This window comes from Molossus molossus, unplaced genomic scaffold (genome assembly GCF_014108415.1).
Source record: "Molossus molossus isolate mMolMol1 unplaced genomic scaffold, mMolMol1.p scaffold_m16_p_11, whole genome shotgun sequence".
NCBI classification, from domain to species: domain Eukaryota; kingdom Metazoa; phylum Chordata; class Mammalia; order Chiroptera; family Molossidae; genus Molossus; species Molossus molossus.
In genome coordinates, this window is record NW_023425346.1 from 79224123 (window position 1) to 79249037 (window position 24915).

Here is a 24915-nt window from a genome sequence, read left to right on the forward strand (position 1 = left end):
TTATTTCTTTTATTTTCTATTTAAACGAAGGCAAGACTGAGTCACTTGGAATGCTTCACTCTTAAAAAATAAAATATGATTAGATACCAAAATACATCATCCATCTTCTCATTAGTTAATCCATATGTGTAATAGTTTTGTTTGCTTTTCATAGTAAAGAAGATTTTCAAATCGCTTTCTAAATTTTACACACATTAAGAGAACAGCAACTCAGGGGAATCCCTGCTTGCCACAGATAGAAAGAAAATTAAAAATTCAAAGGTGGGGAGAGGGTTGCCATATTTTCAGAAGAGGGAAAAAAAGTAGATCCTTATTTCTTTTACTATTGTTATAAAAGGTAACAGTTTGTTTTTAACACAGAATTAAGAGATGTGGGTTTTTTTTTTTCATATAAAATAGGACTTCTCATTTTCAGAAATAGCACAAATAATTTTTTTAAAAGAAAGGAGAATGCAGATTTCAGTTAAGTGAGAATATGAAGATAATCTCTCTGAAGAAGAGAGAGTCTTATCAAAATGAATTTGCAGAAGTAAGACAAGCTGTTTTGAAAACATAACTGGAATAAATGTCTGTCTCTCCAGGTGTCCTATTTCCTTAAAATAAATATTCTTGCTTTGGATAACTTCACTTAGATACACTGAGAATCACTGTCTCTTATTATACAAGTATTATTACTCAAAATGGATGGAAAATTACTTTCTTTTATTTATCTCTGGGAAAGATCCTACATTAGATATACTCCTGGGATAACTTCCCCATAAATTCTAGTGCAGTCTGATGGAGCACTCACTTTGTGTTAGGAACAGTGAAAGGAACTTTACTTGTGTTCTCCCATTGAATTTTCCCCACAGCCTAATGAGATTGATACCACCATACTCATTTTTCAGTTAAGAAAGGTAAGGCCAAGGAGGTTACATTATGTCATCAAAGGTGAAGTGTTTGTAAGTTTGAACCAGGATTCAAATCAGGCCCAAAAGCTTGAAAGCCCCACGTAGTAGAGCGTCCTCACTGCATTCAAGTTGAGTCTTTCCCTCACTCCTGGGTTACCCAACTTGGTGTGTCTACAATTGCCATTTAGGAAAACAGCAACCACGGACAACCATGCTTCATCTCTTGTCCTCTTCTCTATTCAAACTTTCATCTCTACATCTTTAAACAATTTCTCTTGTGAAAAGTTTAACATTAGTTTACATTCTCCCTTCAGCCACTGACCGATGTACTTTGGAGGTTCCATGTTCTTCTATAAACATGGTCTTTTCCATTTATGTATATATGTATGGTGGCCAGCTCTTGCTTGCTGTTTTTGGTTGAATCTTGTCCCCTTCACCCCCCAACTCATATGTTGAATTCCTAACCCTCAGTACTCCGAAGGTGGCCTTATTTAGGGAGAGGGTCCTTATAGAGGTAATCAAGAAGGAATAAACACCTTGACACCTTGATCTCAGATTTCTAGGATCCAGAACTCTGAGATAATAAATTTCTGTTGTTTAAATCACCCAATTTGTGGTAGTTTTTAATGCAGCCTAGCAAACTAATATACCTGCCCATCACTGCCCTTTCAAGTCCCTGAATTTTTCCTCTAAAAAAGGAACTTTTGACTCTTCTTCCAAGAGCTCTTTCTGTTGGCTACACTCTGCTTTTCTTCTCACCTTCTCTTCCTCTGTGCTGTACCTCTAGACGTGATGCACTGGAGACCTGGCGTGTCAGCTGCCTTGCCCAATGCTCTGGAGAGAATCTTTCTGTGCAGCTCTTGCCCTTTCTCCGGCAGAAATTGGGAGGGGTACTTAGCAGAAAATATCCAAATGCCCTCTAGCATGCATAACAATACTTTTTACCTCATTACTTTCTTTAATATCAATGGAACTGGAGCTTACTCTTAAACCATAGTCCCTAGCTTTCCTGGGGCTCTGACCACCAACCTCATTTTAATAGGTCAATTTCTCTCTCAGTTTGGATGCAATCCCAGACCCTCAAGCCACCTACTGCTGAGTCCTGCTTTATCTTTGATGAGTTATTCTTAAGCTAATGTGTTGTAACCCAATAGCCTTTAATGTTCCTAATACCTTATGATTTATCCTCACTCTAGATCAACCTCTTGGATATCAAAGCAAGTTTGATTAATATTAACATTAAGCCTGACCAGTGTGGCTTAGTGGTTGAGCATGGACCCATGCACCAAGAGGTTGCTGGTTTGTTTCCCGGTCAGAGCACGTGCCCAAGTTGTGCGCCTGATCTCCAGTGGGGGGCATGCAGGAGGCGGCCAATCAATATTCTCTCTCATAGCTGTTTCTATCTCTCTCCCTCTCCCTTCCTCTCTTTCTAAAATCAATAAAGAAAAATTTAAAAATATTAACATTAATAATTAATGTTTATTGAACGTATGTTCTAAGAATTTTACATAATCTATTATCTTATTTAAAATGCATACAACCTTATGTGATAGGTACTAATATTTTGTATTTTGATCATAATTATCTCAATATTTCATATTCATTCAATCATTAAACAAACATCTATTGAGCACCTACTGTTCTAGAATTGGGAGGACAGTGAATGAATGAGGTAAAGTTCCTGCTTTCATTACTGTTCAACAAGGAGATCTAGACAGTTAGTGAATAACCATGTACACATCAGATGGAATGATAGGGGATACGAGGAGAGAAGATGGGGAGTGCTGAAGGTAGGGGTGATGTTTTATAGAGTAGAGTTGGGGAAGTCTCTCTAATAAGGTGACATCTGAATAGAACTTTGAATGAGGGTCGAGAGATACCCTTAGAAAGTTCAAGGCACAGTAAAGAGCTTTCTTAGCTTGTTCTAGGAATTGCAAGTTGTTCAGCGTGGCTGGAGAAGAGTGAATAATAGGGAGAATGGTAGGATTTGAGGTTAAAGAAATAGTAGGGACTTACCTGGGAGGCTCTTGTAGGTGGTGGTGAGGATTTTAAATTTTATGCTGAGATGGAAAATCATTGAAGCTATTTGCGCAGAAGATGGTATATTATGGCATGGGCTTAAAAAGAATATTCTAGGTGCTCTGAGGAGAAGTGACTGTTAGGGGACAGAGGTGGGAAAGAAGAGACCGTATTGAAGGTTATTTTAATAGTCCAGATGAGAAATGATGATAGACTAGGGTAGAGGTGGTGAGAGTAGTCAGTTTGAGGATGTATTTTTAAGGTTGAGCCAAGGGGACTTTGCTGACATACTGAATGCAGGATATGAGAGAAAGAGTCAAAGATGACTTGAAGATGCTTCTGATAGAAAGAAGTTTCCTTTTATTGAGTTGTGGAAAACTGTGGGAAGACCACAGTTGTGGGGGTGGAAATGAAGAGTTTGTTTTTGAACATGTTAACTTTGATGTGTAAGTAAAGTTGTTGAGGGGGAGGCTAGATATACAAGTCTGGAACTGAGACACAGAGCGGTTAAGTCACTTGCCCAAGGTCACATAGCTATTAATGGTGGAGTGCTAGTGGTGACATTTGAACTTAGGCAGTCTTGCTTTTGTCCAACTCTTCAAAAATGAACCACATCCGGAATCAAAATCCCACACTTTCCTTTATGCAATATTTCTATGCTGATGGGTACATGTCTTATGGTCCAGCCTATCTATCTACCCTACAAGTCTCCTATATATCTACCCCCATTCCTGCAGTTAACTTGGTCTCAGCATTCTTCTTTCTCATTGCAGAGTCATTGTTGAAGTCTGTAAAAGAGGATGTTGAGCCAAAAATGGCTATATGCTGATATGCTGGAAAGAGAAATTGTTACAGAAAAATAAAAATATCTTCTTCTCTTACTCTTGGGCACTGGCTCCATTTAGTATACATGCACTGAGTAAAATGAAGGGACAGAAACAATAATGAGATATCATTACACACCTATTAGAATGGCCCAAATCCAAAATACCTATTGCATCAAATGCTGACAGGATGTGGAGCAACAGAAACTCCTTCATTACTGGTGGGAATGCAAAAATGGTATAGCCACTTTGAAAAAAAGTTTAGTGTTTTCTTACTAAACTAAACATACTCTTATCAAACAACTCAGCAGTCACATTCCTTGGTATTCTCCCAAATAAATTAAAAATGTATGTCCATACAAAACCTGCACGTGAATTTTTACAGCAGCTTTATTCATAATTGCCAAAAACTTGGAAGCAGCAAGATGTCCTTCAGTAGATAAGTAGATAAATAAACTGTGATACATCCAGACAATAGGATATTACTCAGTGCTGAAAAGAATAAAGGGACAGAAGAATTGTATTGACACCTTCCTTCTGAACTATCTAAAAATTCTGAGTATTTTTAGTTATTTACGCCTGTTTCATTTGGGCTTAAAGTAAGTATTACAGAAGACAATAGTATTCATAAACAATACTAAGAACAGTGAAGCACCTTGTTTTGGGAGGCATCCTGAACGCTTGCTTTTGTACCATACATCCACTGCAATAAAGAAAAATGCTGTGAATGGTTCTGTTACTTGCATATAACTATTCATATGGAAGATGTTTAATGAATGAATGACTATTTCTTATGCATTGCTATAACAGTGACTGAAACTAGATTTCCCTGGAGTTATTTTACCATGGAACAGAATACCAGAACTAGCAGGGAATTTGGAGTCCCTCCAGCTCACTGTCCTCATATCATAGATGAGAGAACTAAGGACAGATGGTGGCAGGGCTGGAGGGAGATTCCAGGCTCCCTACGCCACAGAGGGCCTCGCTGTGCTGTGGAGGTTATGGATCACCTTTTCACTGGAAGCTGGGCCTGTTGCTTGCAGAGCCTTGTCCCATTAATTCCCTGTCTATTCCTTTGTCAGGCTTAATGACACTTCTGGATTATCATCACCACGTCCGTGCTCCTGAAATCTTGTCACTCTTACAAGTTGTGGCCCATGTTCTGAATAGGTAAGCCATACTAACAAATAATACCTCCAAGTCGCTTTGTACATTTCCTCTGAGCTGATCATGTGGACATCCCTCTGAGTGTCCCAGTCTGCAAGTTGCAGACAGCCTGCTCTCCGGAGCCATCCAGTTCATTAAAACATAAGTATTCAGAGGCTCAACTTTGTTTCAGTCCATCAAGAGTTTATGTTCTATGAGAGATTTTGAGATCGACTTCTTCCCTATTACACTTAATGTGAAAAAGTGCCAGTGGAAATAAAAAAGCTCATACATCTAAATGATTTAAATTGAGTAAAATAAAATTTTCCACTCTTTTGAATTAGGCCATTAAAACTATAGCTTCATCTAAGTACAGTATTAATGAGCAATATTGCAAGGAGAGTATTAATTTTGCATTTCCCGACATAAAAATTTAAAACATGCAATTTTAGCTTTGCCTTAGGTAATATTTTGTACTCCCTTGACTTTTATTTGGGGACATTAGATATTAGGGTAAAAATATGGGATAAGTTAAAAATTGGACCCACTGATTCCTTATTTAGAGATATGCTACCCTCTCATCTAGATGGTATATTGTAGGCTTAAACCAAAGGTAGGATAATGGGGCATTTCATACCATAGAAGCATTACTGGTAAAAGTATAAATAGAACAGACTTTTAAGACTTGTTGGCTAGTCCCGCCAGTGTGGCTCAGTGGTTGGGCGTCAATCCATGCACCAAGAGGTCACCAGTTCAATTCTTGGTCAGGACACATGCCCATGTTGTGGGCCAGATCCCCAGGGCAGGGGGGGGGGCATACAGGAGGCGGCCAATCAATGTTCTCTCTCATTGATATTTCTATCTCTCTCTCCCTCTCACTCTCTCTCTCTGAAAAATCAATAAAGGAAGAGAAAAAAAAAGAAGACTTGTTGGCTTAATATTTTCAACATTTTAAATTGACTGAAGAATGGTTTAACGAAGACTGGCAAGGGTACAGAGACCGTAGTGACATCCTCAAAACAATTGGGACCCCTAGTGGTTGGGTGGCTAGCCTATTCCCATCCCAGTGTAAATGGGGTTTAAATGCTGGTGCAGTCTGGCATCCCTGCACCAGGGCAGCTCTCCTGATGCTAATTAATTATGTGTAAGACTCTGTATCTGGACTCTGCAGAGCTTTTCAGAATCCCAGAGACTGTGGGAAGACTGTCCTCACCAGTGCAGGTGCTTTGAGAAGGCTCATGCCTTTCACTTGGCTTTACATACCACTAATCACAGCAAATCAGAGGTGTAAGATTACACACCAGGGGCCTTTCCAGCCACCAGAAGACCCCATCCAGCCATTGCTGTCTTGGAACAATGGCCATTTCCTTTAATCAGGCAATCAAATTAGCTGCACACAAATTAGGAAGTTGATGTACCTAAAGCAATTTGTCTGCAAAAAATTTAAAACCTCCCATATGAATTTGCAATCAAGGAAAACCTTTCTATTTCATTTTGTTGTTGTTGTTACACTGAAAGTTGGACACAGGACAGAATAAAGCAAACATTTCCAACTTCAAGTATTGCCTAAGAGATTCCAAGGTATCAGCCAATATTTTGTTTGAATAAATTGTGAGTGAAAGAGAAACACAGAGGGTAAGATTGGTAGTTTAATTACATCATATTCCCTAACAAGAGATGGCAAATATTGTATTTGATAAAAAAAAAAAATAGACACTATCTTATTTCCGTTGTCATCTAGTGTTGCAATGAAAGATTGCTTGTCATAACCTCCAGCACTCAGTAAGAAAAGAGCAAAGTGAACCCTTGTTTTCCCAATCTTTACAACACCCAGCTTCTCTGAGCAAAAAAATAATTAGGAGCCTGCATGACAGAGTACTCATGCTTGCTTATTTTTCTCTTCAGTCCACACATTATTCTTATCATGCAAATCACCTTGGATTTAAAGATGTCTAAGAATTCTTCCATATCCAACTGTTCATCAGAAAGGAAATTCTACTGCCTCTGTTACAGAATTTCCCTACTTGGTTTATATAATTTTAGAGATGGAGGAGGTTTTAGTGTCAAATCCAAACTTAATTTTACAAATGAAGATTCTGTGGCCTAGGAGGTAAAAGATGTATTTAAGATTCACAAGTAGTTTTTTTTTTTTAAGTATTTTTTTTTACAGATGTTTCTCCTTTCCCCCCCATTGACAACCTCCTCCCCATCCCTCCCCACCCCATCCCCAGCTTTGTTGTCTATGTCCATTGGTTATGCATAAATGCATATAACTTCTGTGGTTTATCCCTTCCCTCCCTACTCCCTTCTGAGGATTGTCAGTCTGTATACTACTTCTATGACTCTGGGTCTATTTTGTTCATCAGCTTGTTTAGTTCATTATATTCCAGAAATAAGTGAGATCATGTGATATTGTCTTTCTCTGCTTGGCTTGTTTTGCTTAGGATAATACTTTCCGGGTCCCTCTATATTGTCTCAAAGGATAAGAGATCTTTCTTTCTTACGGCTGCATAGTACTCCATTGTGTATATGTACCACTGCTTTTTTATCCACTCGTCTACTGATGGACACTTGGGCTGTTTACAGATCTTATCTATTGTAAATAGTGCTGCTATGAACATAGGGGTACATATATTCTTTCTGATTGGTGTTTCAGGTTTCTTTGGGTATATTCCTAGAAGTGGGATCACTGGGTCAAATGGCAGTTCAGTTTTTAATTTTTTGAGGTAACATCATAGTGTTTTCCATAGTGGCTGCACCAGTCTGCATTCCCACCAGGTCCCTTTTTCTCCACATCCTTGCCAGCACTTGTTTGATGATTTGTGGATAGTGCCCATTCTGACAGGTGTGAAGTGATACCTCATTGTTGTTTTAATTTGCATCTCTCTGATGATTAGTGACATTGAGGATTTTTTCATATAGCCCTTGGCCATTTGTATGTCCTGTTGGAGAGGTGTCTCTTTAGGTCCTCTGACCATTTTTAATTGGGTTCTTTGTCTTCCTTTCATTGAGTTGTGTGAGTACTCTATATATTTTGGAGATTAACTCCCTATCTGATGTATCATTGGCAATTATGCTGTCCCATACAGTGGGTTGCCTTTCCATTTTGATGATTGTATCTTTTGCTGTGCAGAAGCTTTTGAGTTTGATGTAGTCCCATGTGTTCCTTTTTTCCTTTGTTTCTCTTGCTTTAGGTGATGTATCAGTGAAAACTGCAGCATATAATGTCTGAAATTTTGTTGCCTGCATTTTCTTTTAGAATTTTTATGGAAATCATGAGTCACATTTAAGTCTTTTATCTATTTTGAGTTTATTCTTGTGTATGGTGTAAGTTGGTGGTCTAGCTTCATTTTTTTTTTTTTTTTTTTGCATGTAGCTGTCCAATTTTCCCAATACCATTTATTGAAGACGTTGTCTTGACTCCACTGTATGCTCTTGCCACCTTTGTCAAATATTAATTGAGCATATTGCCTTGGGTCAATTTCTGGGTTCTCTGTTCTATCCCATTGATCTATGAGCCTATTCTTGTGCCAGTACCAGGCTGTTTTGATTACAGTGGCTTTGTAGTATAACCTGATGTCTGGTAATGTGATTCCTCCTACGTTGTTCTTCTTTTTCAAGATTGCTGTAGCTGTTTGGGGCCTTTTTTAGTTCCATATAAACTTTTGGAGTATTTGTTCTAGTTCTGTGAAGTATATTGTTGGTATTTTGATGGGGATTGCATTGAATCTATATATAGCTTTGGGTAGTAGGGACATTTTAATGATGTTAATTCTTCCAATCAATGAACAAGGTGTGTGCTTCCACTTTTTTATATCTTCCTCTATTTCTTTTTTCAATGACCTGTAGTTTTCTGTGAAGAAATCCTTTACTTTTTTGGTTAAGTTTATTTCTAAGTATCTTAATTTTTATTGCCGCAATAGTAAATGGGATTTTTTTTTTTTTTTTTTAGTTTCTGTGAGTTTATTGTTGGTGTATAAGAATGCCGTCGATTTCTTGACTTTAATTTTGTATCCTACTTTGCCAAATTCATTTATTAAGTCTAGTAGATTTTTGATACAGTCTTTAGGGTTTTCTATGTATAATATCATGTCATTGGCAAATAATGACAGTTTCACTTCCTCCTTTCCAATTTGGATCCCTTTTATTTTTTCTTCATGTCTGATTGCTGTGGCTAAGACTTCCAGTACTATGTTAAATAAGAGTGGTGAAAGTGAACATTCCTCTTTTGTTCCCATTCTTAAGGGAAATGTTTTTAGTTTTTGTCTATTGAGTATGATGTTGGCTGTAGGTTTTTCATATATGGCCTTTATTATGTTGAGATATGATCCTCTATTCCCACATTGCTGAACGTTTTTATCAGGAATGGATGCTGGATTTTGTGAAATGCTTTTTCAGCATCTATTGATGATCATATGGTTTTTATCTTTCATTTTGTTTATGTAATGTATCACATTTATTGATTTTTGAAAATTGTACCATCCTTGCACCCCTGGGATAAATTCCACTTGGTTATGGTGAGTAATTTTTTTGATGTATTGCTGGATCTGATTTGCTAATATATTTTTAAGGATTTTGGCATCTGTGTTCATCAGGGATATTGGCCTTTAGTTTTCTTTCTTTGTTGTGTCTTTATCCAGTTTTGGAATTAGGATTATGCTGGCCTCATAAAATGAGATTGGAAGTTTCCCGTCTTCTTGGATTTTCTGTAATAGTTTGAGAAGAATGGGTATAAGATCTTCTTTGAATGTTCAGTAAAACTCCCCCGTGAAGCCATCGGGGCCTGGGCTTTTGTTTTCTGGAAGTTTCTTAATTACATCTTCAATTTCCTTTGTTGTTATTGGTCTGTTCAAGTTTTCTATCTCTTTCCGGTTCAGTTTTGGGAGACTGTGTGTTTCTAGAAATTTGTCTATTTCACCTAGATTGTCCAATTTGTTGGCATATAATTGTACATAATGTGTTTCAATGATCCTTTGTATTTTTGTGGTGTCAGTTATTACTTCTCCTCTTTCGTTTCTGATTTTGTTTATTTGGGTCCTCTCTTTCTGTTTCTTGGTGAGTCTGGCTAAATGTCCATCAATCTTGTTTATCTTTTCAAAGAACCAGCTTTGCTCTGACCTTTACTATTTCTTTCCTTTTACTTCCTCTTGGTTTTTCTTTTCTTTCTTTTTCTTTTTTTCTAGATATTTAAATTGTAGGGTTAGAGAGTAGATTAGAAATTTTTTGTTTTTGTTTTTTGAGGTAGGCCTGTAGTGCTATGTACTTCCCTCTCAGGAGTGCTTTTGCTGCATCCCAAAAGGATCCCATAGATTTTGTGTTGTTGTGTGTTCATTTTCATTGGTTTCCAGAAAGTTTTTAATTTCTTCCTTGGTCTCATTGGTAACCCATTTGTTATTTAATAACATGCTATTTAGCCTCCAAGTGTTTGAATGTTTTTGTTGTAATTGAGTTCTAGTTTCATGCCATTGTGGTCCGAGAAGATACTTTATATGATTTCAATCTTTTTGAATTTATAGAGACTTATTTTGTGTCCTAGTATGTGGTCTATCTTTGAGAATGCCCTGTGTGCACTTAAGAAGAATGTATATTCTGTATCTTTGGGGTGAAATGTTCTGTAAATATCAATTAAGTCCAACTGATCTAGGTCATCATTTAAGGACTCTATGTCCTTGTTAAGTTTTTGTCTGGAAGATTTATCCAGTGGTGTAAGTGGGGTGTTAATATCACCCACTAAGATTGTATTGATCTCTTCCTTCAAGTCCTCCAGAAGTTTTTAAATATAATTTGTAGCTCCTATATTTGGTGTATATATGTTTACCAGGGTTATATCCTCTTGCTGGATTTATCCTTTTAATATTATGCAGTGACCTTCTTTGTCTCTTATTGCCCTCATTCTGAAGTCTATCTCATCAGATATGAGTATTGCTACACCAGCTTTTTTTTCATTTCCATTTGCTTAGTAAATTTTTTTTCATCTTTTCACTTTCATCCTGTGTGAGTCTTTTGTTGTGAGGTGAGTCTCTTGTAGACAGTATATATATGGGTCGTGTTTTCTTATCCAGTCAGCTACCCTATGTCTTTTGATTGGAGCATTTAAGCCATTTACATTTAAGGTTATTATTGATAGACAGTTATTAGTTGCCATTTTTATTTTATGCCTGTGTTCTTCTTTCTCTCTCTGCTTCTTCTTCTTCCAACAGTCCCTTCAGCATTTCTTGCAGTGCTGGTTTGGTGGTGGTAAATTCCTTTAGCTTTTTTTTTTAATTATTTTTTTATTTTTTATATATCTCTGAAGCTCTTTACTTCTCCTTCAATTTTGAATGATAGCCTTGCTGGATAGAGTAGTCTTGGATTCAGACCCTTGCCTTGCATTACTTTGTACACCTCATGCCACTCCCTTCTGGCCTGCAGTGTTTCTATTGAGAAATCAGCTGACAGTCTAATGGGAGCTCCCTGTAGGTAACTTTCTGTCTCTCTCTTGCTTCCTTTAAGATTCCTTCTTTGTCTTTAATGTTTGCCATTTTTATTATGATGTGTCTAGCTGTGGGTCTTCTGGGGTTCATCTTGCTTGGGACTCCCTGTGTTTCCTGGACTTGTGTGACATTTTCCTTCACCAGTTTAGGGACGTTTTCTGTCATTATTTCTTCAAACAGTTTCTCTATTTTTGTCTCTGATTCTTCTCCTTCTGGTACCCCTATAGTGCAAATGTTGTTATGTTTTGTATTGTCCCGCAGTTCCCTTAAACTCTCCTCTTGATTTTTAAACTTTTTTTCCATTTGCTGCTCTATTTGGGTGTTTTTCTCTACTTTGCCTTCTAAGTCACTGATTCAGTCTTCAGCTTCTTCTAATCTACTATTGAACCATTCTAGGGTATTTTTCATAACAGCTATGTCATTCTTTATTTCCTCTTGATTTTTATGCACAGCTTCTACCTCTTTTTTTTAAGCTGAAGTAGTCCCCAGTGAGCTCTTCATAATTCTTATAAGTTGCTTGTAGTTCTCACCAAATTGTTTGAGCACCCTAATAATCATTGCTTTGAATTCTTTATCTGACAAGTTGCTTTTTTCTAGTTTCTGTAGTTCCTTTTCTGGTGATTCCTCTTTGTTTTTCATTTGGATATTGTTTCTTTTAGCAGTCTGGTAGTTCTAAGCCTGGTGAGGAATGTTGGAATGTGTAGGCAGGTCAGTTCATATCAACTAAGTCTGCTGTGCCTCTTAGCCTATTTTGGTGTATGGCTCCTCTTTTCTGCTGTGGGTTCTGGAGGGTTGACACCTGGCAGCTAGAATTGGTCTGTTGTGCAGGTCTTGGCTTCCTGAGTCTTGCTGCTGCTTGGGCTGGGGCACCACTCTTGATCAGCTTCTGCTGATGCTGCTGGGGTTGGGTCTTAGCTGCCTATATGTGCTGCTGCTGCCTGGGGTGTGTGGGTCTGTATGGTGCCCTGCTGGTATGTTGCTGGGGTGTGTGGGGTTCCACTGGCATGCTTCTGGGCTTCATGGTTCCCTCTGGTACACTGCTGGGGTGTGTGGGTCCTGCTGGTGTGCTCTTGGGGAACTCTAATTCCTGGTGGGGCTCAGCTCCTGATCAGTCGCTGCTGGGGGTGAGTGTCAGCTCCTGCTTGGCACTGCTACTGCTGCCGCCGCGCCAGGGGGTGCTCTTAGGTTCCAATTCTTTACTGCTGTTGGCGGCTGAGGATGCTCCGCACCTGGGATTTTGCTGCTGCTGGTGGTAGGGGCTCCACTCCAACTCCACTGCTGGAGTTGTCAGGGGCAGGTCTCAGCTGCCCTAGCCCTGCTGCTTGGTCTAGGGCACGGCTCTTGATCAGCCTTTGCTGATGTTGCTGGGGATGGTTTTACCTGCTAGTCTGAACTGCTAATGCCTGTTGGGGGTGGGGCTCTACTCCCGCCCAGTCACTGTTGCTGTGGGAAGAGGTGCCGGGCTCTCAAGCTGGTGCTAGTGCCCTGGCGAGCCTGGGCGGGCTGCCTTGAGCCTGGACAGGCTGCTGCACTGCCACAAGCCTGGAGCCTGGGCAGACCTGGAGCCTGGCCCGGCCTCCAAGCCACAGTGGGCCTGGAGCCTGGGGTGGCTGGGCACTGCTGCAGGCCTGGAGCCTGCCGGCAACAACGCCACCGCAGGCCTAGGGGAGCTCCCTCTGCTCTTGGGGGTGGGGCTCCAGCTCCCAGCCAGTTTCTGCTACTGCTGCAGGCACCTACTGTGTGCTGAATGTGCCAACACAGCTGAGTCCACTGGACAGATGATGCAGGGAGCTCTAGTAGACTCAGGTCACTGGGCCCCAGCCACTCGCTGTTTCCTCTTCCCAGGGAAGACCCAGGAGCCTCCGGCTAGCTGCGCAGGGGAAAGGTCGCTGACTTGCCGCTTTCCACGTAGCCGCTGCTGTCCATCCACAGCACAGGAAGCTTCTGCCCCATGTCTGCTCAAGGTTGGTCATCCATGCTCACATTCACTCACACTCTCTCACACACTAACCCACACTCCGGTCCTGCCCGTCGCTATCTTTATCTCCCAACTTCTCCCACAACCAGTTTTTGCAATACTAGGGATTAAGTGTCAGAGTGCCTAAATCCACAGTCTGTGCTTTATAATACTCCATGAACCAAACTGGAAAGTTGGCCGGGGATAAGGACACAGCTTCCAGGAGCTGTATTTATTTATTTACTTCTTAAAACATGTTTTTATTGATTTTTTAAAGAGGGAGGAAGGGAGAGATGGATGGAAACATTGACGTGAGAGAGAGACATCCATCGGCTGCCTCCTGCACACCCCCTACTGGGGATCAAGCTGGCAACTTGGGCATGTGCCCTGAATGGAATCGAGCTGGGACCTCTCAGTCTGTGGCATGACACTCAATCCACTGATCCACACAGGCCAGGCCAGGAGCAGTATTTATAGATATCTCTGTGAAGTATAAGGACAAATTTTTCAAGATCCCATGCAGGCTGGCCGCATAGCCTTAGGGATGAGATCTTTGAACAGCAGAGAGAAAAGTGATTTTTTCATTCAGGTAATCCAGGGATAGCTTGAATGTGTCTCCAACAAGGGACAGGGCCTGTTCAGAAAGAGGTGTCTGGCATGGAAAAAAGGTAAAGAGTACATATAGCTCTGGAACTCTGCAAACCCACGTCAAACTTGGGCTAGGAGTGTGAGACTTGGAGTAGCCTCCATTTTCTTACCAGGTTAAATCAGAAGTAGTGAGCAGGGACTGGCTCACGACAGCGCTGAGGCAAACTTTGGGTTGTAATATATATAAAATAATAAATACCAAAGAATAACAAAATAAAAATGATACACTCTGCAGTTATGCTATACTAGATTTTATCAACTTGGCTAAGGCTCAGAACTGTTTCTCAAAATTCCCTTACTTATATAATTCCAAGTTAGTGTTGATCAAAAGGGAAACTTGTGTGATATTTGGAAGCAGAAATGAAGCAGAAGCAAATACTCCTCCTGAAAGGTCATACTGTTTAGATGCTGTGGCCATCAGACAAGAGGTTCCCAGAGTGTAGCTTCTCCTCAGCTCTGCATTAGTTCCGTGACCTGACGCCTGGAGGTCTGCCACCAGGAGCTTTACTGCAGATCCACAGAGGTGACAGCTACGCTGAGGCAACAGCCTCCCAGAAGAGGTGGTTTCATGGCCCTCTATGAACTCGATCGTCGAGTCTGTTGATGGCCAGTCATACTTCATCTCCTCCTCCTTTATTTCCTCCTCTCTGGTGCAGATGCTGATAGTGGGAGAGGAGAGTCTGTTTTAAAGCTATAAAATAAAATATAGAAGAAAATAAAAGCCAGGAAGAGATAATTACTGGGAATATCTTAGTGTATTTCCATCAAGTCTTTTTTCTGTGTGACCCCCCCCCACACATACACACACACTTTTATTGTTGTTGTTTTTACTTTTTATAAATTGTGGCTAGACTGTATATTCTTTTTTATATCCTTCCTTTTTCACTTAATGCCATGACAATTTTATTGTCTTTACACATGCTTTAAAACAGTGCTTGATCATATGGCAAGGCATAATTCACTTAAGCAGTTCCCTGTTGTTGGACATTTAGGCTGCTTCCTTTTATCCTTTTGCTATTATAAATAATGTTATAATAAACATCCTTTTCCATAAATATGTGTGTCTTCTTGTCATACTCTTGGGATAAATCCTGGGAAATGGAATTTCTGAGAAAAGAGGACATTTTAAAGACTCTTCATTGTTGCCTTCTACAGAGGTTGTATCAGCGATACTTTCATCAGCAGTGTATGTATGGTCCTGCTTTTTATTTTCAAAATTGCTTGAGTTGGTAAAATACATTTACTTTGATTTTCCCTTGATGATATAAAATACTTGTAAATAAAGCAAAAGTTTCATCTCCTAAACACTAATCTGTAAGAAACAAGGGTTAGTCATATAATAATAATGGTCACTATTATTGTAACAATACTTTGATACGGGTCCAAAAGTAGAGGATGTCATAGTAAGAAGAGTGTTCATAACTTCAGAGGGTAGAGTTGAGGAGGGTGAGAAGGAAAGGGAGTTACTGATGACTGGCTAAAAAAATCTAGAGTATCGCCAGCATGTCTGAACTGTTTCAGGCAGCACAGGTGTTATGCTAAGGAGTCCCCTTGTATAGTTAGACTAGGAAAGAGAAGATGGAACAGGGACATGATGAGTCCTTAGGCATCTAAAAGGGCTTTCACATGTCTGAGAGATTGGAAGTGACCCTGGCCAGACTGCAGATCTAGGATCTGTGGAGAAAGAGAAAGGAGTTGGATTGATTCAAACTCTGGAGATCTTTTTCCAAAAAAGTAGAGCAATTTCTGAATGGAATGGACTTTCTGTGATTCAGAGATTCCCATTAAGAGAGGCTTAATATAGAGAACAGATGATTAAGGGGGGGGGGGGGCTATGCTTGGCATGGAGATTGGACTGGTTGACCAAATGGATCTATGGGTTATCTTAGCTCAAAGGAACTGGAACACTAGGAAGAAAAGCACACCAGGTTCTTTAGGAAAATGAACTTTGTCTCAAAGCATAAAAAGTTGGATTATATGTACATGTATGAGAAATCCTGAGACTAATAATGTGAGCTGTCAATGAACATGATAACAACAGGTAACATTTATTTTATTCTCATTACTTTTGAGACATTGTTCTAAATTTACTGTGAGCATTGTCTCATTTTGTTCTCATAATAACCCTTGGGTGGCATGGAAAATAGTAAGAGGGATAATCTGCCCCTCTTCCAAATATATCCCTGGACCTGTTACTATGCTACCTTACATGGCAAAGGAACTTCAGAGCCGTGATTAAGTTAAGGATCTCACATGGGGAGATTAACCTGGGTTATCTGAGCGGGCCCACGTAATCACAAGTGTCCTATAAATGAGAGAGGCAGGAGGGTCAGAGTCAGATTAGAATATGTGAAAACAAAAGCAGAGGTTGGAGTAGTGTGTTTGCTGATTTCAGAGATGGAAGGAGGCCATGAATCAAGACACTGGACAGCTTCTAGAAGCAGAAGAAAGACAATGGATTCTCCTAAAGGCTTCAGTAGAAATGCAGCCCTGTAGATATTTTGACTTCAGACTTTTCTTTGACTTCTGACCTTGAGAACTATAAGATGATAAAAAAAAATGTGTGTGTTTTAAGCCACTGAGTTTATGGTAATTGTTTAGAGCAGCAACAGGAATCTAGTACAGGTGGTCACTATTATCTTCCCCACTTATCAGATAAAAAAGTTGAGGCATAGGTAGGTAAAGGGATTTTCCAAGGACCTTGCAACCAGTAATTAGCAGTAAACTGTTCAGCTTTCAAAGCCCGTGAATTGAGGAAAAAAATTTTCTATTTATGTTTTCCTAATGTCAGCATCCTCAGGACCTCAGTAACAAAGTCCTTATGAGATCTCTCGAATTCATTTTATTGTCAGATATAAAACATAAATACAAGATTATTTTATGGGTCAGATGCAGATTAGTCAAGTCCAGTTTTCTCTTTCTCTGTGGAATATACTATAAATCCCTATAGTTCCTCTTAATTCGTTTATGGATCTTGTATTCACAGATTAAGAAAAAATAACTTTACTCTTGCTGTATAAAATAGAGCCCTCTATTGTTGCATTCAAATGTACCCTTTGTAAATTCAGTGTGTGTCTCTGAGTACCTTGGTATTTCATGAACAAATCAGTGTTCAGTTTATCCACTAACATATTTACAGACTGAAGGTCTTAATGTTTGTCTTTTTTCATATAGTGTCCCCCCCCCCCCCCATATCAGTGTGCTATTTTGAGCTCTTTTATTTCAAAGACTTGGGGGAAGAATTAGCCCAACTGAATTAATGACTTGCCTAAGTTTCACTGGAAGTCATTGGCAAAGCTAAGAACAAAGTCTAAGGTTTCTGATTCTTGGTTAATTTCCCAAATCCTAGCCATAAGTGTTCTATTATAAAAATGGTCTTTTGGTCTAATCATTTGAAAATGTGCTACTAGAGGAATCCAAATATTTAAATGTCAATAACCTTAGTATTCAATAGCAGAACAATATCTTCTGAAATAAGTGAAAATTCATGTTGGGATATTGTTGTAGAATATCAAGGCATGATGAGGAGGGGAATGTTCCTGCTGGTGGAGAAAGCCATGTAATCACTCATCTGGCCAGGAAAATGCAAGGGAAGAGTGTGGATATTAAATAACTATTTTTCTCTTGCGAAGGGCAGTGTCTAAGGCATGCACTAACTGAGAGTCCTCAATCTTATGTGAGAAAAAAATATATTTTATTTCTCTCAAGTTCTTGGCATTGTTTCCTCTTTTCTGCTGGCTAAGAAAGTTAAATATCCTACCAATGAAATTTGAAGTGAAGATGAGAAAAAACGATGTTGGTGCTGACAGGGACATTTAAAAAATCAATACAGTTTTATAAATATTTATTGAGTACCCACTATGGGCCAGTTACCAAGTTAGGGTCTAGGAAATAGCTTAAATAAAATAAATTTTGCCTGCATTAGACAGGCTCTTTTGGTCACAAGTGATAAAAAATCCAACCCAAAATGTCATGAACAAAAACTCCATTTAGTGGTTCACATAAATTAACAGTTTAGGGCACTGGCTGACCAGTGTTCAAATGATATTGCTAGGTCCCAGCCTCTCTTCGTCATCTCTTAGTTCTGCTTTTTAATATGTTAACTCTATTTTTAAGGAAGGGTCTTGTGGTGCAAGATGGCTGCCACTGATCCAGAACATCAAACAGGAAAGATGAAGAATATCATATCTAACTGGCCATCATTGAGCCATATATTTATTCCTGGAGAATGCAACACTTTGATTTATTTAGTTTTAATCCCACCAAACAATGTGGGCTTTGTATGAGGAAGTGGTTTCTTAGAGGGAAATTGGAATACTGCTACCATAGGATGAATGAACATTGAACACAAGATTTCTATTCTACTCTCCTCAAGGAGCATATGTTCTGGTAGACATCAGTGTCCTGTCATTTCCATTGCCCTCCTACAAGAAAACTGTAAAGCACACAGGGGAGCAAGAGGAAAGAAGGTCTATGGTGTTAACAGCAATTTAGAGATCCATCCGTGGATTGCCATTTGCTGATTGGAGACACCCCCAAGTGAACACACAACAAAGATCATGATATTATTATAATTGTTTTGATCATCCCACCAAAACAGCATTGTGTGCACCAACTAACTCTTGCCTGGTCATATTTGTGCAAATATCTCTTTGCCTGATATTGTCCACCTCCCTGACTTCTCAATGCTTTAAAAATATTCACATTTTGTATTTTCTCATATACTCTGCCTCTCCCTCCCCTCCAGCCTTTACTTATAATGCATGCCTAAATTCTGTACAGCAAATTTTTCAACAAATTAGAGTGCATTGTTCTCTTTTTTTAATTCTTGAGAACATTTTGGGAGATAGACTGTAGAAAAGATCTGATGTGTCCCAAAGCTGTAACATATTATCAGGTTTGAAATGCTAGCAAGAGTCTATGGAAAGAATAGTTTTAAAAAATAGTGAGGTTAAGTAGGAAAAAAAATCAAATTTTGAAGAGATGTGAAAGGTGGTCTGAAAAATGGTTGCAGTGTAATAATACTGGGAAAGTCCATTTATAGGAAAGAAAGAAAAATGTATTTAAGATTCAGTTGGGACCCTTGAGTCAACATTATTTTCTATAATCAAAAACCTCATCGGGCTGTTAAACTAGGCTTGTAGAAAAGTGTCAGAGGCCTGAAAAACAATAGAAAGCACAAATGTGTGAAATGCATACACTGCTCACCTCAATGAGGTATTCATTTCAAAGTGGAGAAGGAGACTGGAAACATTATTAAACATGTCAGGGTATAGATTGGATCTCATTTTAAGGTTAACATAAACCTTTTTGAGCGCCTTTCTATTGTTGGGCATTTTATAGGTCTTGGCAGCAAGTTTCAACGTGTGGCTCATTAGAAGGAATGGAATGCTGGGATTTACTGGATACTACTTAAGAGAAATCTCTCCTGGGGAAACTTTGTGCTTTGCCCATAAAGACAGTACTTTGATAAGAATAAAAATATTAACTTGTTCCAGCACCTTCCTTCATGACAATAATGTTACCTTGATTTAAGTTGTGCCTATGTCTTTCTAGGAGCTCAAACTGAGTTTTATGTGGAATGTTATTTCTGTTTATCATCACAAATTCCCTTTGAGGAAAGTAAGGGGTAGGTATTATTATTCTTATTTTAGCATAATCTCAAAGAATGACTTAAATAGATACCATGGCTTTAAAATGCAGGTGTTAGCTTAATGCCAATCCAAATATCCTCATTAATCTAAGGAAGTTAAACCAGCCTCCAAAAGCTATGTGATCATTCTTAAGAGACTGCCCTCTCAGTTTATAGAACTCAGAACCATCTCCTGTTTTTGAGGCCAGGGAGGAGAAATCTATGCTATTACCTCTCACAACTGGATATGCTGAGTTTGTGTGGTTTCCTAACGCTCATTTATGATTTGGATCTGATTTTCAAGTTGGCTTATCCTTTTTTGGTTCCATTGGAATCATGTACCCCCATTTTAACTCTAACTCAGAACTCCAAGCTCTTAGCATTGTTTTTGTTTCCCAAAAGAACAGGGGGATCCTGAGAAGCCACTTGAGACAGAGCCAAGAGTTACCTCCTATCTGCCACCACCTTCTCCCAACTCTCACGGAAACTTGTTGCCCTGCTCTGTGATGCTCCCTCCCACTGAAAATTTTCCAGTTCAAGGTGAGCATCAAGTTGAAAACTATTGTTCCAGAGCTCTGCCCACACCCTATAGAAAGTCACCTGTGGATGAACTCTGTGGTTGACAATCACAAAGCATCTAATTCCAATTAGGTCTTAAGCCACAACCAACAGAGTCTATGCATCAGTGATTCTCAACCTTGGTTGCTCTTGAGAATCAGTTTTGAAGCTTTAAAAACATATCAAGGCCTGGGTCCTACTCTGTAATGACTGTAATTTAATTAGTCTTGGGGAGGGTCTAGGCCTTAGTATTTTTCCCCCTTCATTTTTATTTTTTATTAATTTTTTAAGAGCAGTTTTAGGTTCTCAGCAAAATTGGGAGGAAGATACATAGATCTCTCGTATACCCCCTACACATATATATACATAGTCTCCCCCACTATCAATATCACCCACCAGAGTGGTACATTTGTTACAATCGATGAACCTTAACTAACACATTATTACCAGCCAAATTCCATAGTTGACATTAGGGTTCATTCTTGATGTTGTACATCCTATGGCTTTGGACAAAAGTGTAATGACATATATCTATTATTGTAGTGTCATACAGAGTACATTCATTGCCCTAAAAATCCTGTGTCCCACCTACCCCCAACCCTTGGCAACTACTGACCTTAGTATTTTTAAATACACACTCCCTGTATATGAGGGCCACTGCTCCAAGTTCTGAACGTGAGTGCGCATCTGTGCCATCACGGACAGTCCCTTGTGCTCTGCAAGTGCAAAGGGCCATAGTAAAAATGTACAGCACCATGGACTGGTTCTATCTGAAGCACTCTGCATGCATTCCCTAATTGAGTTCTCTAGACAGTTCCCTGGGATAATTACTATTATTATCTTTATTTTACAGATGAGAATACTGAAGCATAGAGAGGTTGAGAAAGTTGCCTAAGGTATCACACCTTTAGAAGTGACACTTTGGCTCCCATATGGAGACACATTGACCCCTGCACTACAAAAATGTCTGTAGGGGTGTAAATTCTCTGCTTCTAAATGAAAACTTTTGCTGCTGTTATACCCTCATCTCAATGGTTGTAGACTCTTCAAGTCCAGACAGGAACATTGAGAAGATGCCAATCTAATACCTGGAATCTTAGGGTAAAGTTTTTTTTATTATTTGTCATTATGGAAACAAAGCTATAGATGGTTCTAGCCTATCTCAAAAAAGGAAGAAAGAAAGAAAAAGAAAGAAAGAAAGAAAGGAAGGAAGAAAAGAATTCTCATTTTTACAATTAACTTCCAGTTTTGGACCCTCCCCCCACCACAGTAAGGAGCAGATTTCATCTTTAGGGCCTTATATTATATTATATTATATTATATTATATTATATTATATTATGTTTTGTGAGTTTTAATGTTTATATGGCACCTACCCAGAACACTGAAAAGTGTAAGTGTGAACTCTGGCTCCCACTAGTACTCTGACACCATGGATGTCTTTATTGTCCTCTTTGAAAGATAGGTGCAAGTACAAGATGACAGTGGGCTAGGTCATTGTCTTACGTAGAATAACAAAAGGGAAGGAATCTTAACCCAAGAGCTTTGAAGCCATTTGCTTATCAATTTGTTCCTGGTCAATGTCAGATGACTGTATGCTGGGAAGTTCATATGGGAAAAGTCCTAAGGCCATTCCCATATGGTACAGGTTAAACCTCCTGATATACCTCCACCCATATTTATATATGAATGTTAGTTTAAATAGGCATCAAACTAGGCTTCAGGAAAAAATGGTAGCCTAATCTCAATAGGAGAAAAAAAGGTAAGAATACCAAATTGGGGGGCAGGGATGAGGAGATGGGAATGACTGGGGTACTGGGACAGTTCATGGGTTGATTGTATTTAGGTTTTGTTTGTTTGTTTTAACCTAGCACTGCTTCATTCTTCTGGAAATATTGACCAACGCTCCTTTTTTCCCAGCAGGTTAGTTCTCTTCACTCGTAACCCCATTCCAAAATTTGGGATCCTAGAATGCCCGTTTTCTAAACCAGAAGAGTTTCTTTGCGTCTAAATAATGCTAATTCAGTGAGGCCCAAAATACATGTCATCAGAAATGGATAGTTCATATCATCCTGGTTTACCCAAGGCTGCTAGATTTAGCCCTGAAATCTCACTTCCTGGGAAACACCTCAGTTCCAGGCAAACCAGGAAGGATTGTTGGTCACCTCATAATGTTGATTGTCTTAATTTTATTATGGGGACTCCATAGCAAAAGGGAATACTGGCTGCAGTTTATTCACAAATATTTGCAGCTCCCTTTTCTAGCTGTTATACAAAAGCTTGTTGAAATTTTTTTTGGTCCTGGAGGGATTTCAGGGGTCGTGCCCTCCTGGCACATCTTTGAATTAGGTAAGGAGAGAATGGTTTCCTACAGCCAGTTTAGATCAGGGATAATTTTCAGGATAACCCTCTCTCCCACCTCTGGAGACATTTCTGTGACTGTATTTTCCTCACGAATGCATTTGTGTCACCCAAGGGTGTAAGTGCCCATTAGTTCCTGGTGAATTTGAGTTCTCTGAAGTGGTTGTGAAAACCTTAGCCGCACTGTGACTATAGGCGACTGCACTGATATTTTTTCTCTTCCTAATGTAATACGGAAATTGTTGTTGATATTTAATGACAAGGCTTTTCCTGAGGTAGAATGAAGAATGAGAAATTCCACTTTTCTCCCCAGTATCCTGCTTCCCTTTCCTTCCAAAATATGTAATTTCACGAAGGTAATTTTTTATCTCACTTCTGAAGCAAAGAGCATTGTTATATTTAAGAGGAAAATATAACCCGTTGAAATCTGATATTTCACTCAAAGGAAAAAACAAACAAGCTATGGATTGGCCGAGAAATTAAAATCACATTTTAATAAAAATTCTTGTTTCTTTAAAAAAATCAATACTATTAACAGTAATTACTGAGATATTTCATTTTAATGTAAATTCATTCATGGCTAATTTCCTCTTGTTTTTGTGGTAAGGTGTATCAGTATTTAATAATCCTTCTTTCTTCTTATGGGACTAGACTAAGGCAACACTTTTAAGAAAGTCCTTTATAAACTTCTACAACTTGATCCTCAACGCTCAAGTTACTCATGTGAAATGTAACTGAATGTTAAAAACAGATGTAAAGAGCACTAAACATACAATTAAAGATAAACGGTGAGTGGGGTGATACAGTTGAGTCATTGAGTACATACTGGGTACAATGTGCTGTGCTTGGACCACACAGGAGCACAGAGCTGAATAAGATGTTCTTGGTCTCATGAAGCTGCATTAACGTGAGCACGTCCATGTTTATCTAATGCAGGAATCTAAATAATGAACCACTTAGCCTTTAGAATTAATGTCAAGGTGTTTTTGTTGTTGTGGTTAAATGATTTAATATTTAGAATCTTACTCTACTATTGGGCAAATTAAAAAATTAAACCCTTAGAATAGTTCCATGTTGTGGAAGATCAGCTTGGACCTGAATATGCTGAGTGAAGGGTCCCGTAGATTCAGAGTTCAGGAACGATGTGCAGCCTGACTCTGGCAACCTCAGGTTAGGCAATTAGCCCCACATTATTTGAGCACCCAATTTACTATTACATTTTAAAGTTGTAAAATGCAAAATGATTTTTTTACCTCCTAATTACAAGTAATAAAAATTTAAGGCAATATAAAGTTTAACTTGTCTGTTAATTGAGGGGGAAAAGCCATGCTAAATCAGTCAAGAGCAGAATGGTCACTGAAGAAACCCAGAAGAAACTGTCATAAGGATCCCAGTTGCTATTTTAATTAGCATCTGTCAATTAGAAGCGAGTGACAGTGGGGAAAGAATCCTGATTAATAAAATCATAATCCCAAATTGAAAGGGAAGGTCAAAAAGAACATGATGTCTCATTCGACTTCGTCTTGAGGGTCTTCTACACCTAAATTTCTGGAATCCTCTTTTAGACCTCATGAGACTAGACTGCTAATATGACCACTTAATTAACTCTGGGTATAATTAACTGCCTGCATGGCCCTGCCTAATGCCAAAGCTCTCTGTCAGCAAGATTAGAGCAGCTGGCTTACGGGAGGGGGCTGACATGGTTTCCTCTCCTGCATCCTGACAGAGAGGGCCCGGGGAGGGGGCACTAGTCAGTCCCCGACCCCAACATGTCTGTAGGACATGGCTGTTCCTCTATGATTTGTCCAGAGCATACAGAGGAACTGTGAGAATATTTGCTGCTGTTTGAACAAATTTCACAGTGCAATAGGACAATTTCAGCTGCTTTGGCGGCTAACCTAGTGTAAGTCAAAAAAGGGAGGCTTCTAAGGCATATTCAGTCACTGAGAAACAGCCAACCCAGTTTCCAACCAATAACCCCTCCTGTGAAGTTAGTTAGCAGGGCATCTGTCCTTTGTCTTAACAAACAAGGCACAGATGCCAGTCAGTGCTCAGCAGGGCTCGATGGAATTTGTTGGCAAGCCACACTGCTGAGACCCTCTGTCTCCGAGCTCAGCACAAAGAAACTCTTTTTTTTTTTTTTTTTTTAAAGAATTAAGCATTTTAAAATTGATTTTAGAGAGAGATGAAGGTGAGAGGGGGGAGAGAGAGAGAGAAAGAGAGAGATGCCTCGTGTACCCACCCCAACTTGGGATTGAACCCACAACCTGGGTATGTGCCTGATTGGGAATCGAACTGGTAACATTTTGGTGTGCAGGACGATGCTCAACCAACTAAGCTACATCAGCCAGGGCTAAAATTCTAATTTGCTGGCAAATTTTAAATTTTATCCACCAAAATTTTTGCTT

At 39.2% G+C, this 24915-nt stretch overlaps 1 long non-coding RNA gene across 1 annotated transcript; it reads left to right on the forward strand.

Annotated features, from left to right (window-relative positions):
* Positions 1 to 4857: 4857 nt before the first annotated feature.
* On the forward strand, positions 4858 to 22069 carry LOC118625270. Its single transcript, XR_004958655.1, has 3 exons — positions 4858 to 4903; positions 19992 to 20129; positions 22018 to 22069. It is a non-coding gene; the product is annotated as an uncharacterized LOC118625270 (long non-coding RNA).
* The last annotated feature ends 2846 nt before the right edge of the window (positions 22070 to 24915 follow it).